Source organism: Equus quagga, chromosome 8 (assembly GCF_021613505.1).
Source record: "Equus quagga isolate Etosha38 chromosome 8, UCLA_HA_Equagga_1.0, whole genome shotgun sequence".
NCBI lineage: Eukaryota > Metazoa > Chordata > Mammalia > Perissodactyla > Equidae > Equus > Equus quagga.
Window position 1 is genome coordinate 22,728,077 of NC_060274.1, and position 15,415 is coordinate 22,743,491.

Consider the following 15,415-nt stretch of genomic DNA (forward strand, 5'->3'; position numbering starts at 1 on the left):
TAATATCATTATTTGACAGATGGGAGGTCAAAAGGTTTTCCAAGACCTCATGGAATGTGAATGGCAGAGCTGGGATTTGAAGCAAGGTCTTCTGGTCTGAAAGGCTGTGCACTTGCTGCTGTCCTCTGTCCCTCTGTGTTGTGTTGGGGGTTCCATTCTGTGGACTGTACTCTTCATTTGTTTCTTTCGTCAATACAGTCATTCATTCAACATGAAAACTTTATGTGGAATTCTGTCATATGGTCTCCTCATACTTCCAGGACTAAATCTCTTTGGATGAGATGGGTGGTTTTATGTCTGATTTCTTTAGCAGAAGTAGAAATATTGACACTGACACTTGAACCTTGCAAAAAGACCAATTTGGGGGGAAGGGGAGGAGACAGCTACTTAAAGGGGGACCCACTGATGTAACAGTTGAAATAAATCTTCAACGTCCAGTAAGGTAGCACTCCAGTCTTAGGGGGCTCTTTACATTGAAATTAGTTAAAATTTAAACTCAGTTCCTCAGTCATTGTAGCCACATCTCAAGTGTCGATAGCCACATATGGCTGGTGGCTACTGTAATGGACAGCACAGGTTTATAGATAGGTGTCTAGTCAACAGTCCTGAAATAGGTAATTTTGCTGTCTTCTATATGTATATGTAATTGCACGTAGGAACTGAAATTATTCTGTTATACGTTTCCATCTAAGACATAATAAAAGCTACCATTTGTTGAGCACCTTCTCAATAAGTGCCGGCTATTATAGTAGGCACTTATGACATATGTTATTCCATTTTATCCTAATAGCATTTTGCAGATTGAGAACCTAAGGTTCAGAGAGGTTATGTTGTTGCCTAGCTATGATAGGGCTTTGGATTGAACCCACTTCAAAGAGAAAGCTCTTTCGCTGTACCGCGCTATCTTTCTGTCTAGTCTGGTTGGACTACATCAGGAGTTAAAATTGTCAATGCATTGTCCTAGCATTCAGTGCACTTCAGTTCAACAGACGTGCCAGACACTTTTCTGCTGGGAGCTGGAGACGCAGCTGTCAGCACAGCACACTCTCTGACCTCAAAGAGCTCCCAATCAAATGGAGAGTTCAGACATGTAGTGAATAATTATGATAGTGTAGGATGATCTCTGACCCAAGACTTTGTGTGATGCAACCAGGAGCCATTGAAGGGTTTAATCCAATGAGTGCCATAGTCAGGTTTATGTTTTATAAAGCTCACTTCGGGTCATGTAGAGCATTGTTTGGGAGGAAAGAGAGAACCTAGGATAGTTATGGTGTTTACCTTAGCAAAGGAAGGTTGAAGGCTGAAACTGAGGTCGTGGTGGTGGAGTTAGAAGATAGACAAGAAAGAGAAGTAACTTGGTAAGAGTGTCAGGCTTTTGTGATTAGAGCTGAGGGTAAGAAGCACTTAGAGATGACTCGGTGTATTTACCTCGGGTGCCAGTGAATGCTCAGCCTCATTAAAGGAGATCAGGTATGAGGAAAAGGTTGTGTGTGTGTGTGTGTGTGTGTGTGTGTCTGTGTGCTGTCACGCAGGTGCATTGCAGAGTCGGAAAGGCTGAAGATAGTGACTTCGTTGGCCACGAGTCCATAAAATGTCCAGAAAGCAATCATCTTTGCCAAGTGAAAAAGGCTGCTATTGAACAAGGAAACATTTTTAGGATGTAATTTAAAAAAATAAAACAGGATCCTGCCATAATACGGAGACTAAAAGGGAGAGCTCACCTTATAGTTTAAATGTGATGGACCTGCCCCAGGCTGGACACAGCCTACTGAACTAGGGACATCTTGTTCCATTTTTTTTTATAGAGTCACATCAAAAAAAAAAAATTACCATGATCTTCTGTTAGTGACATAGAGGGTGGATCTAAGCGTGGCTTCTAGAGAGCCTAATGTTGAAAAAGCAGGTATGTTGCTATGTTGTCTTCAGTCTGTGCCCCTCCCCCCACAGTTCTATCCAGATAATTAAATAATCTGGTTTTAATTTAGTGACCGGGTGACTATGTCGTTTGATATTTTAAAAAGATCAAAGTTATTAGCGAGTGCTCTGTAGCATGTTTTTTTGGCATTTCTTAATTTTAAGCAGTGGTTTGTTTAACTTCTTTGTGGCAGCAGAAAATGATGTCACAGATTTAAATAATGATAGCATAGGTTCTACTCGAGGGCAAGGGAATTCCATTTTCTTTTAAAAAAAATCTGTTGTTCTGCTGATAGTAAATTCAATAGGCGTGGAATTACTAAAACCAGGAGTGCTGGTAGAAATCATTTCTTATGGACTCGATCTGTGATCTCTGGATTGATAGTTATGTCTGTGCTATTTGAAACAGTGCCTACTTTGAAGATTGGCATTGGTTTAAAATTATCTGAGGATTCTCGATTCAGGCTTGACCAGCATAGACCACCATGACAGAAGGCTGTCAAGCGTTATATGCACAGTGAAACCTGATGGATTATTTCTGGGTGCCTTGTCTAGTTTTGAGCTTTTTAAAAACATGAGCTTCTATAAAAGTGGTGCACCATTTTTGGTTTCTGAGTCAGTTAACTTTAAGTACGTTCTCTCTTCTTTGGCAAATATGTCTCATTATCTTGTCTTTTGGATTTTTTTCCTATTTCTTAAATTTGTTCCTTTATTCATTTTCAAAAATGAATAATGAAATTATTTCTTATGAAATAAAATAGGCTCTGGATTTAATTTGTTTTATTATCTCCCATTTTGTGTCAGGAATTAATGCTGAACTGTTGACGATTAGGAACTTGGCAATATTAATGAGTGAGTGATGCTGGTAGTCGTATGTTTCTTCAAAGTTACTTAGCAGTGATCGACTAGAGGGCACCAGCGAACATTTCCGTTTAGATTCTTCAAACTAGGCCACATACTGTTGACACACATACATGGGAGAGAAACGTGAATGCTCTGCGAGATCTTAGTACTAAAAATAATTTTCACCTGTATTTATAGCAGTGTTATCATACTTGAGGAAAGTGATGTAGAACCTACTAGTATCGGGAGAAAAATGTCATTTTGTTTCTGTGGCTGGAGAGCTACCCTTTAGAAATAAAGCCATTAAGTTTGTCCAAATTATAGCAATGTTGCTAACAGGTGTTTGCCAGTTGTGTAGGCAGGATAGTTAATATGAAGCCCTGAGATAAATTCTATCACAGAGAAATGTTCTGTGGCTAATAATTAACTGGGTAACAATGAAAATCTGTCCACTATTATGAAAAGATTGGTAATTAAGACTAACAAATAGGGCATGCAAGAAGGAAGTGTTTAAGTTCTGAGGCAGGATTTTGGGTTCTGTTATAGCCGGTTGCCTCCTGTTGATCATTGTGTCGGCACATTTGCTTAAAGGAGACTGGAAAGTTAACATTTTTAGATATTCAAATATTAAAATGTGTGAAAATCCAGCATTTTCTAATATGAGAGCTATGTGAAAGACCTTCCTTTGCAGGGTGGCTGTGCATATGTCTGAGTGGGAGGAAAAAGAGAACAGATGACTTGAAAGCTATTAAAATTGTTGCACATGTAAAGTTATTTTCCTCCTCATAAAATAAAAAACCAAAATTTCAGTCTAAGTTAACATTTTGCTTGTCAATTAACATATTTGCGCATGGCATTTCATTGATTGATTCATTTATTCACTTTTTTGGCAAACAATTATAGTGCCTACTGTGTATCACATACCATAGTAGGTGTATCTAATACATGTGATAATTATTTCTATAAATGACCAAAACAATTCAGGAAAAATATAATTGCAAATACAGTGTGCAAAATGTTGATTTCGTTGGTGAAGCTTATAATTCAGCTTAATTCTACTTCAAAGCATGTTTTAAAAGGATATAGATGCAGAATTGCAATTTGTGTTGTTTTCCTAACATATATTTGGAAAGCAGCTAGTGTTCTTTTTCTTTGTACTGATTAAGTATTAGTGTTTGTGGACCATGCTTTCAAAAAGAGCAATTGTTATATGAAGGAGAAGATGAATAAAAGAAAAGATTCTGTGGCCTTTTATGCGATAGCTGGTGCTGTTTAATGCTTATAAATCTGTGTTAAAATTTACTCCAGAGCTTGTCCTTGCAGGAGCTTATGTAAACCAGCTATTTGTGGTCGTGTCTGTTGAGGAAGCTTAAACTTCAATGCTCTCCAGCCATTTAACTGCAGCTCGTTGACTTCAGGTCTCTAGTAAGAAAGTCTAAATGTAGGCTGTTGAATAATCCCTTTGAGGGCCCTGTAACTATTTTTATGCCTGGATATGCGTCATCAGTGGGTATTTTCTCTGGTGACTTGCTTACATCAGGTCTCCTACCATACATTCTATCAGGGAGTGACTTATGATTGATGGGAACCACGGCTGGTGTTTAGCTGTATCTGTGACCTCAGCGAACGGACAACAGGAATTTCCAGGCTGTTAAATTCTCTGAATGCCTGAAGACAGGGGCTCACGGTGTTGATCGAGGCAGGTAGCAGAGTGATATTATTCACCAGCGGATGATGGGAGGAGGGACAAGAGACGAAAGGGGAGGGAGAAAGAGGGGAAGGGAGGGGGAATTCCTTTTGTGAACAGCGGCAATTCTGGCTCAGCTGGTTCCTTTGCCCTGGGAGGCTGTGTGTGGGGAAGGTGCATTTCCTGAACCTGAGAAAGCGGACAGTCAGAACCCTGTGATGGAGGCACCGAGCGACTCTGTGGGGTTGGCCGGGAAAGGCATTGGCTTCTCTTTAATCAGTTAAGGTTGCGCTTTTCAAATCAGTTAGTCAGGTTTATCCCTGAGTGACTGCAGTATTATGAACCTGTGTTGACATAGGGGCTTTAATTGAAAGGTGTGCCAGCATTCACGGTGATACCTAAGATTCTAGTCTGTCTGTCTTCTGGATGTTGCAGGTGATCCTGAAAGTTAGCCTGCACCCCACTGGGACATGTTTTGGGGAGTGGAGCTATGCATTGGTGTCTGTGTGTGGAAATGAATTGTATCTGAATCCACAGTAGTGTTTTCTCTCTTTTTCCTTTTCCCCACCTCTTTGTCACACCTGTGTGAATAAGGTTTCTGAACTGTATAATGAAATTCAGTCAGCAGCATTCTCGCAGCGACATTATCTTTTGGGTAAGCAGGTCCATCTCCAGACTTTTTTCCTAGTCTCTGTCTTCCCATCTCTTCCTTTTCTTCCTCTTCCTCTTTTTTCTCCTCTTCTGGCTATCTTTCCTTGATGTTACTTTCTTTGCAAAAGTATCTCTTGACCTCTTGCTGAGTGAGAGAAGACCGGGTTTCATAGGATGGGGGGAGGTACACATACGAATCCAGCCAACCGAGGCTGCTCTGCCCGTTTGCAGGCTATCATTTCAGCAGTTATTTTGTTTGTTAAATGACAAGAAGACAAAATTAAAACACTCCTTTTAGTGTAATGCAATTACATTATTTAAGCATTTAGACAAAATTGGTTTTCTGACCTTTTAAGACTATTTTCATTATGGAAATATAACATTTATTGGTTTAGCTTATCGAGTTTTATCTATTTATTCAGAACGAAGTCATATCCCCTTGATGTAACAGATTGCCAAGGTTATTGTGAGGCACTGTAACTAATTTTTTAATGGCTTGCCTCCTAGGAACCAAATTCTGAGATGTATCCAGAGCCTCGTACCCTCAGACAGGTGCTGGGCAGGGTAGAAAAGCCCTAGTGTAAAAAGAGATTTCTTGTCCCTGTCTTTTCGCCTCATATACTCCCACTGAGTGGGCGTGGACATTCACAATTATTTCATATTAGCTGTCCTATTAGCTTTCCAATTAGCTGTCCTAGTGGTGAAAATCTGTCCCACTGTCAAGTCATGTTGTTTCAATATTAGACATTTAAAATCCAAATGATTGAAGGAGAAAGAAAAATGAGTGCCGCTGTAAACCTCACCTGCAAGAAAACTTTTCTTTCAAAAAATTTCTTCTTGAATAAGTGGTATGACTCATGACAAGCAATTTATAATTTGAAATTCGTGAAAGATTAAAATTCAGAGCTCCATGAATTTTGAATTGTTAGTAGTTGAATGAATTAAGCCTTCATAAAGCATCTAATTAGAAAGACATCATTAAAATCTTGGTGAGATCCATTGTTGATGTTTATGTCATTGTACTGTCTCCCAGGAGCCATTGGTAACTAACTTTACTCTCGTAAGAGTAACGTTATGTGAAAAAGATAAATTTGGGGGTTAGTTCAAATGTTACATTCTTCTTTGCCTTACACTGTAGGGAATGTTATTAGAAGCAACAAAATTCTTCTCCCTTTCTTTAAGATGTATGTTTTTGTGTGGAGGGGTGTGAGGGCAGAATCAAACATGTAGGAGGGTTATGTATTCTTCATTAAAAATATATTTCACAAAAGATTATAGTTTGTGTGGGAGGGAAATAGCTGCTTGTCTGTTGATTGCATTGTGCTTATTCCATATAAGAACTATTTGAGTTTAGGTAGGATAATCTCATTTTGGTAATCTGACGACTGCTTCTGCTTGGAGAAGAGAATGTAATTTCAAGACTGCATGCTGATGGGCCACAGTAATTATTCTCTTTTTGGCTGGGATTAGCATGGAATCTGCTTTGGTATTTTTATAACTACATATGCAAATCTTTTCTTCCAAATCTTTTTTTTTTCAATTTTCCTTTCTCTCTCCATGTGCAGAGCTTTTTGTAAGCTTCAAGACTGTGAAATTCCAAAGGTGTAATATCTAATGATATCAGTGTGTGATGACGTGTAATCTAAGTTAGAGCAAAACCTTGACTTGAAGTCTTTTGTTGAAGCAGATCCTTCACTGTGAGTGTATTCCACTGTATACTTGGTTTCTATGGAGACATTTTTATTGCTTATGGGTGATCAGACTTTTCAGGTGCAGGATGAATGAGTGATTGATGCATCGGCTCTGGTTAGTGCTGCTGATGGGGTTTCCTGGTTACTTGGGCCTTTCACTAAGGTTCCTGTTACTTTGCTGGGCTTAGGAGCGTGACATGAACCCCAAAAACCTACCTAAAACATTGAGGTGATATGATGCTAAATTTTACCTTATGTAGATCCTTTACTCCAATATTACATAAGGAAAAACAGAAACCATCAGAATTACCTTCAATTAGAATAATACCTAAATGACAGTGTCAGAACGATTGAATGACCCACTTACAAAGCTCATTCTGGGAGTGTGTAAAAAGATTTCATTTGGTAAATCATTCTTCTCCTTCTTCTATGTTATAAGTACGTTAATGGCATTGAAGGATTCCTTGGTTTTACGAATTCTTCTTAGTGGTTATTCAAGGTTTAAGAAGCCTTGTATTTTCCTGTCCTCATTTGCAGATGAGGAACAGGAGGCCGCACAGACTGACGGGCTTTACACTCAGAGTTACATGTTGCATTGACAGAGGCTGAAGGACAAGTGCTCCCCATTGGAGCTTATCTGCTGGGGCTTAGGAGCTGGATGGCTCTGACCTCATTTGTATGATGTCAGGAGAGAGCTTGGTGATGCCGGGCCCACTCCTCCTGCAGCCCTGATAATGGCAACAAAACTGTTAATTACTAGGGCACTGTTTGCAGCTTTGAATGTGTTGTCTTAATCTTCCTGTGACAGAGGTTGGCAGTGTCCCCTCAGTGACTGATGGGTGGATCCACTGGGAGGTACTCAGATTTCTACAACAAGATGTCTCATCATTTGAGTCAGCAGGGTAGAAGTTCCTGTTGAATGGTGGTGAAAGGAAGGGCTTTCAAGAGCAGGAGGCTGGGAGCCCAATGATAGATGCAAATCACTATGAAGACAATGGTGGATGGACATACACATATTTCTAGTGGAAATATTTTATTCTACTCTTTTTACTTAGTGTGGAAGAAGATCTATTTTCTATAAGAGAACAACCTCGGACAATGCCATATTTTTGAATGCAAATGATGGAACTCAGGTCCAAGAATTTTCATCAAAGGCATTCTTCTAACTTACTAAAATTAGATGACCCCATTTGATTGCCTCAAAACTAAAGGATGCAGAGGAATATCGTCTAAGAACATGTGTGGGGGAGTTCTTGCCTGTCTCAGACAACTTGCTGTCGTTATCTACACTCATCCCCCTTTCCAAACCTTTAGATGTTTTACTCAACATTTAAAAATTCTTGACATGGAAATTTACAGATATTTAAATAACTAATTGCCCACAAGTGTATCATTTTCTATAAAATTGCAGTCTGACTCCTGTGTGTGCTAGGTAAGGCCGTATTGCAAATGGTTTCCTTCTGTTATTTAGGTTAGTTTTATGTGAGAGGAGAGGTATTCATAAAGCCACATACCCCAATAAAGAATTTATCTTCCTCCTGAGGGAGTGAATTTAAGAAAGACCAGGAATATATATTACCAACCATGAAAAAGGATCTGTGCCTTTTAACCGTAAAGCATAAGATCAAAACCTCTGCCCTCAAGAAACTTGAGTCTCGTATGGGCGTAAAATGATGTATGGTATGTCCCATGCTTGATCCAAACTGGGCACTAGAGGCATCATGGCTGACTGAGGTTTGAGCCCCCTTGGCTCAAGAAATGGGGGTCAGAGAAAAGAAAGGCAAAACCATTGGGACGAAGATAAATTTGAATTTATCTAACTGCTCTGTCTAGATAGGGCCTGGAGGAACCTGTGGTTATGATTGTGGCTTTGAGTTGTGCTCAGGCGTTGATGGGTGTGAGGAATCCAGACAGAGCCCAGCTGCAGGCTGACCCCTGTGTCTGGAGACTGAGTCAGACAGGGGCAGGTTTGGGCCAGGGTCTCAGTGCAGGGTGTCGGTTTCCCCCTTTGTAATGAAGCTCTGAAGCAACCCGTTTTCTTCTATGCAGAAGACTGTCTTAAAGGAAGGGCACCAAATGCCTTTAAAGGTGTAAACCTCTGAGGCCTCAGAGAACCTGGACTTTTAAAGGCAAGTAACGATCCCTGAGAAAAGAGGCTTCTTTGTCGTTAATGTAGGACGCGCGGTGACTGTGTCTAGTGGCAGAGGCTTGCCTGTCAGTCTTACTTGAGGCTCATTTGTCTCACTGGACGGTCCAATTCGTCTGTGACCTTTGTTCCTTCTCACTGAAGTCTTTTTTTTTTTGATGAGGCTTCACCTCCTGGAGCAGGGTTCAAGTTGTGGGAATCTTGGCAAGAGTGTTGTATTTGGGTCCTAGCAAGGATAATTGTCTGAAAGATCTCAATATTCTACTGTGTTTGTTGGTGGGAACTGGTCTCTCTTGGAGAGAGAACAAAAAGGGAAGGTAAGAGCTGAGTTTGGAATCCTGGGAGATATTCTTAGTTGGGGACAGGGAGAAAAACAGAATCTAATAAAGAGAGTCATGAGGGGGTAGGCGGAAGCCAAGAAAGTGCAGTGTTAGGAGATGTGGATTATAGAGTTTCCAAGTATTATCAATTCCATTCATTCAATATATGTACTGAGGGTGTTCCATAGGCCAGGCCCTGTGCTAGCTAATTTATATACAGTAGTGCACAAGACATTGTCCTTGTCCTCAAAGAATTCATTGGACATCAGAGATCACGGCCCAGGTGGCGCTATTGAATGGTTTTTGATGGTATTGCAGTGTAACCTAGAGAAATAGAGATAGCAGCCTGTGGGGTGGGCTGGGTTTGGAGAAGGGCGTGGGAGGTACACTTGGAGGGCTGTGAAAAGAGATTGTAGAAGTCTGGCGAGGGTGTTACTGAAATGTCTGAATGTGTGGTCCATAGTTGCCAAAACAGCTGAAGTCAGGTGTCCTGGGAAATGTGGGATTAAGGGACCCAAAGTCACTGTGAGGGCGAAGAGCCTCCTGACTTTGAGAGGCAGCTGAAAGGAAGTGAAAAACATTTTGAGGAAGGAGTCTGGAATTAGCAGGTGGAGATCTGAGTCTGAGAGAGAGAAGAAGGTCCAAGAGGGTAATGGGGTTAAATTTGGGATGTTGCTGGAGGGCTGAAAAGATTGAGTAGCTGAGTTGAGTTGATTCTAATGGTAGCTCATGTAATATTCATCTCTAATGTATTATTAACCCTTATGCTCAATATCCATGTTCTTCCAAAAAAAAAAAAATCCCTCACTGTATACTTCAACTACCACTGCCCTCGAAAGGTTCTGTTGGGTCACACCTTGTCTGCTACAGCCTTTTAGATGGTGTTCCTGGCTCCACTTACTCTACCTGTGTTAAATTCCTCACTCTACTGCAAGGCTCATCTTCTTAAAATGCCATTTTTAATAGGTTGCTGTGAAGATCTAAAACCTTTGTGGGCTACCCATTGCCTACAGTTTGAAGGATATGCTCCTCCCTAAAATGAGAAAACTCCATTTTCTCAAGACTCCATCATTTACCAACCAAGGGTTTTTATATACATAGTCTCACTGAGTTCTTATAAAACCCATGTGGTTGACAGGACAGATGTTGCTCTCCTCCCAAGTTTATAAATGACATCATAGAAGATCAGATAGGCTAAATGACACACCCAGGGCCACAGATTTCATGAGTGGCAGAGCCAGGAATCCAAATCAGGTCTTCTGAGTTCAAGGTCAAGGTGCTTTGTACCAGACCATGGCCTCCCCTTGCCTGTGGAGCCCTGTCTGTTTTCTAACCCTATGATTTCTGCAATTAGGATGATGAGTGATGTGCCTCCCATTCTGGGAGGTTTGAGAGAGGCCTCTTGGCCTCCATGCAGTCACTGTTCTGTCACCGCTCAGAATCTGTGATCTAGAGCTGTCAACTGAGACGCATTTCCTGGCTGATTTTCCCATAGATTGGGAAAAGTCCGTCTCCTGCCAGGACATCTGGGGAGGCACAGAAAACACTCTGTACTCCCCTGATGTCATCCTCAGTGTCTGCTTGTTGCATATTGAACTTGGAGAGGGTTGTCCCTGACTTTGCTTTGGTTTATGGGATGGCTTTTGACCGCTGACAGGACTATCTCTTTTTTCTTCAGTTGCTCTCTCCAATAAGTTGTTCCTGTGAAACAGGCTTTGAATTTTCACCTAGAGGAACTAATGTTCTGAAAACATGTTTAACAATGTATTTTCATTTGTCATATTAATGAATGTATAGGTTTGTTACCATTTAGACATGAATAGTTCTGGAAAATAACTGTATACAGGATATAGAGCTATGCTTTGAACTAATGTTAAAATCAGGAACAGTTGTTAGCAATGCAATGATTAATGAGTCTGTGTTGACGTGATTTTAGAGTACACTCTGTTTCCATTATTTTCTCATTGTACTGAAGCCAATGCGATCTGGATTTTGACAGAGTTTTTGCAGACAATTTACTGCATCAGAAGTTTAAATGATATAAAACAATGTGCCTGGTAATTATCTAGAATATCAAGAATTGCCTCCTCTCCTATAAAAATTGATGAAGGAAATATGTGCATGAGGATTAGTTAAAGAATATGTTGCAGGAGTACCGCATTGCGTTGTGGGCTTCACTGTAAGCCCCACACACACAAATCTTAGCGTCTGTTTGGAAATTGTGCCCCTGCATTCTTTAAGTTGGATTTCCTTGATTAAGGGGTGCATCTTTCTAATGAGAAAAGGTGAGGAAGAATAGTTGCTTTATAATCCTCATTGTTTTCTACCTCCTTATAATGGTGCATTCCTTCTGGGGACAAGAGCATAGTCCCTTAGGAGGCTGAGAAATACACCTCTGAATTTTTTTAGTGTCCTTCATATGTTAGAATTATTAGGCCAGTAAAGGTATGGGGTAGGAATATGAAGGATTCAACTGCCAAACTCTGGATTTTTTTCCCATTTCCTTTCTCTAATTTTACCAAAGATGTATGCAATATATTGGAATGAGACACAGTTTGGACTTTGGTAGTACAGCATTTTGGGGAGGCAACAAGATGTGAAAATTCTGAATGGTGTTAAATAGAAATGTTTCTGAAATGGGATTTCAATTTCGAGCTGTTAATGTTGTCTTATTTACCTTCTAGATAATTAAAAACTTTTTATCTATTAGGATACTTGTTGGAAACGTTGAATTACATTGTGGTCTTATATTCTTCATTAGGACTTAGTTGTAATTAGCTGGCCAGCCAATAAAAATTGAATAATCAAAGAGGACATTCGTGACTAAAAATAATTTGACATATTGGGTACTTTATGAGCTTGTAATGTGTGATAATAAAGAGAAGAACAAAAATATGGAAAATTCATATTTGTGTAGATATCTTTATGCCATCTTTTAAAGTAGAGATGTGATGCGACATATCCTATAAATAGAATTTTTCAGAAGTGTTCAGCCTTTTGTGTTTCACCACCTTATTTTCTCCTACCTTGTTGAATGACTGTTGGTATCAGTGGCACTCAGTTTAAAGTCATTCTAACTCTGATGCTGTGTGTTTTTCGAGCCACCTCAGTGGCCCACGCATCTCCATCCTTGCCACCACAAATGCAGGCTCTCATCACCTGCAGCTGTGGACCACGACGTCCTCCACCTCCAGCTGATCTTGTACACTACTATCAGATTAACTTTCCAGTAGATTTCAGCACCCCTCTTTCACACTTACAATTCTTCTCGGGGTCTTTATTGTCCACAGGATGAGAGGCAACTTAGGGTCCAAAAATAGCACAAGAAGTGGAGTCCTGAGACCTGCTTTTAGGTTACTTGGCCTAGAAACATCATCGTTCATCAACACTCCTCAAATTTACATACGTCTACTAACCATCTCAGCTTCTTCTCCTCTCATGTATATCTTGCCAAAGCCAGTGGTCATACTTTGTCCTCGTATTTTCAGCTCTTAACGGCACCCTCATGCCTTGCTTAATGAAGTGCTTGATTCTCCCAGCTTCCATGACACTACACTCGCCAGGCTTTTCTCCCACCTTGCCTCTCAGTCTCTCTGCTGGCCTTCCCTTAAGAGTTGTAGTCTCCTAGGGCTCTGTCCTAAATCACTTTATCTTCTTTATCTAAACTCTCTAGCAGATACCCATAATCACATGGTTTTAGATGTCATACATATGCTGATAACTTTCAGTGTTATCTCCATGAGTGGGTCTTCCTTAAGTTCTCAGTTTATATAGCACTTCTTCAGGATGTGCACTTGGCTGGCCAATGGATATATCAAAGTTAAAGTAGTCACAGGGGAACTATCAAGGTCCTCCTGCTGCGCTCTGCTCCCCCACCTGACTTTCCCCATGGCAGTAAATGGAACTGCCATGCCCCTGTTGCTCAGCCAGAATTCCAGAATTCATGTCCTCTCTTTGGCCTCGAATTCGGTCCAGGAAGTGCTTTGGCTCTCTCTCCAAAGTAAATACTGGGTCCTCTGACTGTCTCCTCAGTTGAAGCCACCAGCATCTGGCCTGGTCTGCTGCAAAAGCTCTTATCTAGCTTCCCTGACTCTACACCCCGCAGAGTAGACTATTAAGTGTAAATTATACAATGTGTTCCCTTGCTAAAAATTCACCAATAGGTTTTCATTACTCTTAGAATAAAGTCCGAGCTATCCCCACTGCCTGCAGGTGTCTCCCTCTCTGAGCACACCTCCCCTCCTCATTCCCTTCCCCTGTTAGGTTCAACCATACTGGCCTTTGTTCCGTTCCTTAAACTTGCTGAGTTGTCCTGTCTTGGTCTTTACACTACTGTTTTTCCTCTTGGAATTCTTTTAACCCACATCTTCTCAGGTATGGCTCCTTCTCCTTGTTCAAGTCTCAACTCAAATGTCACTTCTTTCGATGGGCAATCTGTGACCCAAGTTTGAGCAATTCCCTCCCTCTATCCCCAGTTCACCTTTTATCACGTTATTTTCTTCATAGAACTTACCAGAACCTGAAATGACCAATTTAATTGCCTGTGTTTTTGTCAGTCCCTCCCTGCTGTGGGCTCCCTGAGGTCAATGACATTTTGTCAGTCACCTGTGCATCTCAGTGCTCATAGAGTAAATAGGGCATAGCATGTCCTTCAAAGTATGTGTGGACTCGTTCACCACCTTGAGCTGGTTTCCTCATCTATAAAACAAAGGTGGCAGGACAGGTGACCTTTGAACCTGTCCTGCCCATGGTAGTTTTAATTCTTACCACATCTCCAGCCCTCCGATGAGTCCTGTTGACTTCCTTAATGTCCTATAAATGGTCCGTGTTTATTCAGGTCTTCAGGCCTTTGCTTTTCATTCTCTTTCCTCCTGAAGGTCCTCTTCCTCCTCTTCCATGCTAGCCTGATTCTTTAAGGATTTTTCTCCTTTTGTCCCCCCAGAGAGGAAGGTAATTATTTTATGTGTACATATCTCGTCTGCCCCACTATATGGGTAGCTCCTAAGCGTGGGGCTGTAATAGTATAACTCTCTCTCTCTCTTTTTTTTTTTGGTGAGGAAGATTGTCCCTGAGCTAACATCTGTGGCAATCTTCCTCTATTTTGTATGTGGGACACTGCCACAGCATGGCTTGATGAGCAGTGTGTAGCTCTGCACCCGGGATCTGAAGCCACAAACCCTGGGCCAGCAAAGCGGAGCATGTGAACTTAACCACTGTGCCACTGGGCCAGCCCCTGAACTAGAGGCAAAAAAAAAAAAAAAATCTGAAAAAATGGAAATTTAAACTTAGGATGACATGGTATTTTGTAATCCTTTGTAAGCAATCTTACCAAAGAAGTTTTTTATAAAATACATTCATAGGGGCTCGGCCCATGGCGTAGCAGAACGAGAAGGACCTACAGCTAGAGTGTACAGCTATGTACTGAGGGGCTTTGGGGAGAAGAAAGGAAAAAAAGGAGGAAGATTGGCAACAGATGTTAGCTCAGGGCCAATCTTTAAAAAAAAAATACATTCATAGATAGTTGCAAAGAGATATAAAGGGGCATCGCCTTTACGTCAGGTTAAAGCTTGAGTTGGGGATTTAATTTTCGGTCCGTTCAGGTATTTGGAACTTAGAGAAGCTCTATGAGTGTGTCCCACCCACACAGTTTGAATATCCTCTTCCTTCCTATCTTCAGAACAGCTTGGTTCTTTTAATAGCAAATGGCTGAGTGGAGGGGAACCGTTTGTAGTGGGTGAGTGTGAGTACAGCATGTCCTCTTGTTCCAAGCAGAAGTCGTGCTGACTCCTCAGGGATTGGTGCAAAGGTGATTTTGGGGTTCTTTTTGCTGTTGGTCAGATCCTTGGAAATTCAGTATTTTAGAAGGATGTTACTCATTCCTTGTATGAGGAGAATTACTGGTCAACTTAAAAAATTCAGGAGCTAGGGAACACCTCCTTTATTCTTTTTATAAAAATGTTGATTTGTCATCATCCTTTTAGAGGCTGCTCTTAAAATGTCTGTGAGGCTGCGTGTAGTCTTTGTTCTGGGTTGGTCATGACTGTTCAGGGAAGATTTCTGCTTTTTGGAAGAGCTAGTGTTCAGGAAACTCACAGGCTTCTTTCTTCATGGTGAACCTAATGCTGTATGATCACACTTAATTCATTATACACAAATGGGAAAT

General features: G+C 40.9%; 1 protein-coding gene across 5 annotated transcripts in view; it reads left to right on the forward strand.

The window, feature by feature from the left end:
- HIVEP2 (HIVEP zinc finger 2) overlaps positions 1 to 15,415 on the forward strand; it is a 183,016-nt gene that overhangs the window by 54,002 nt on the left and 113,599 nt on the right. The window lies entirely within an intron of this gene.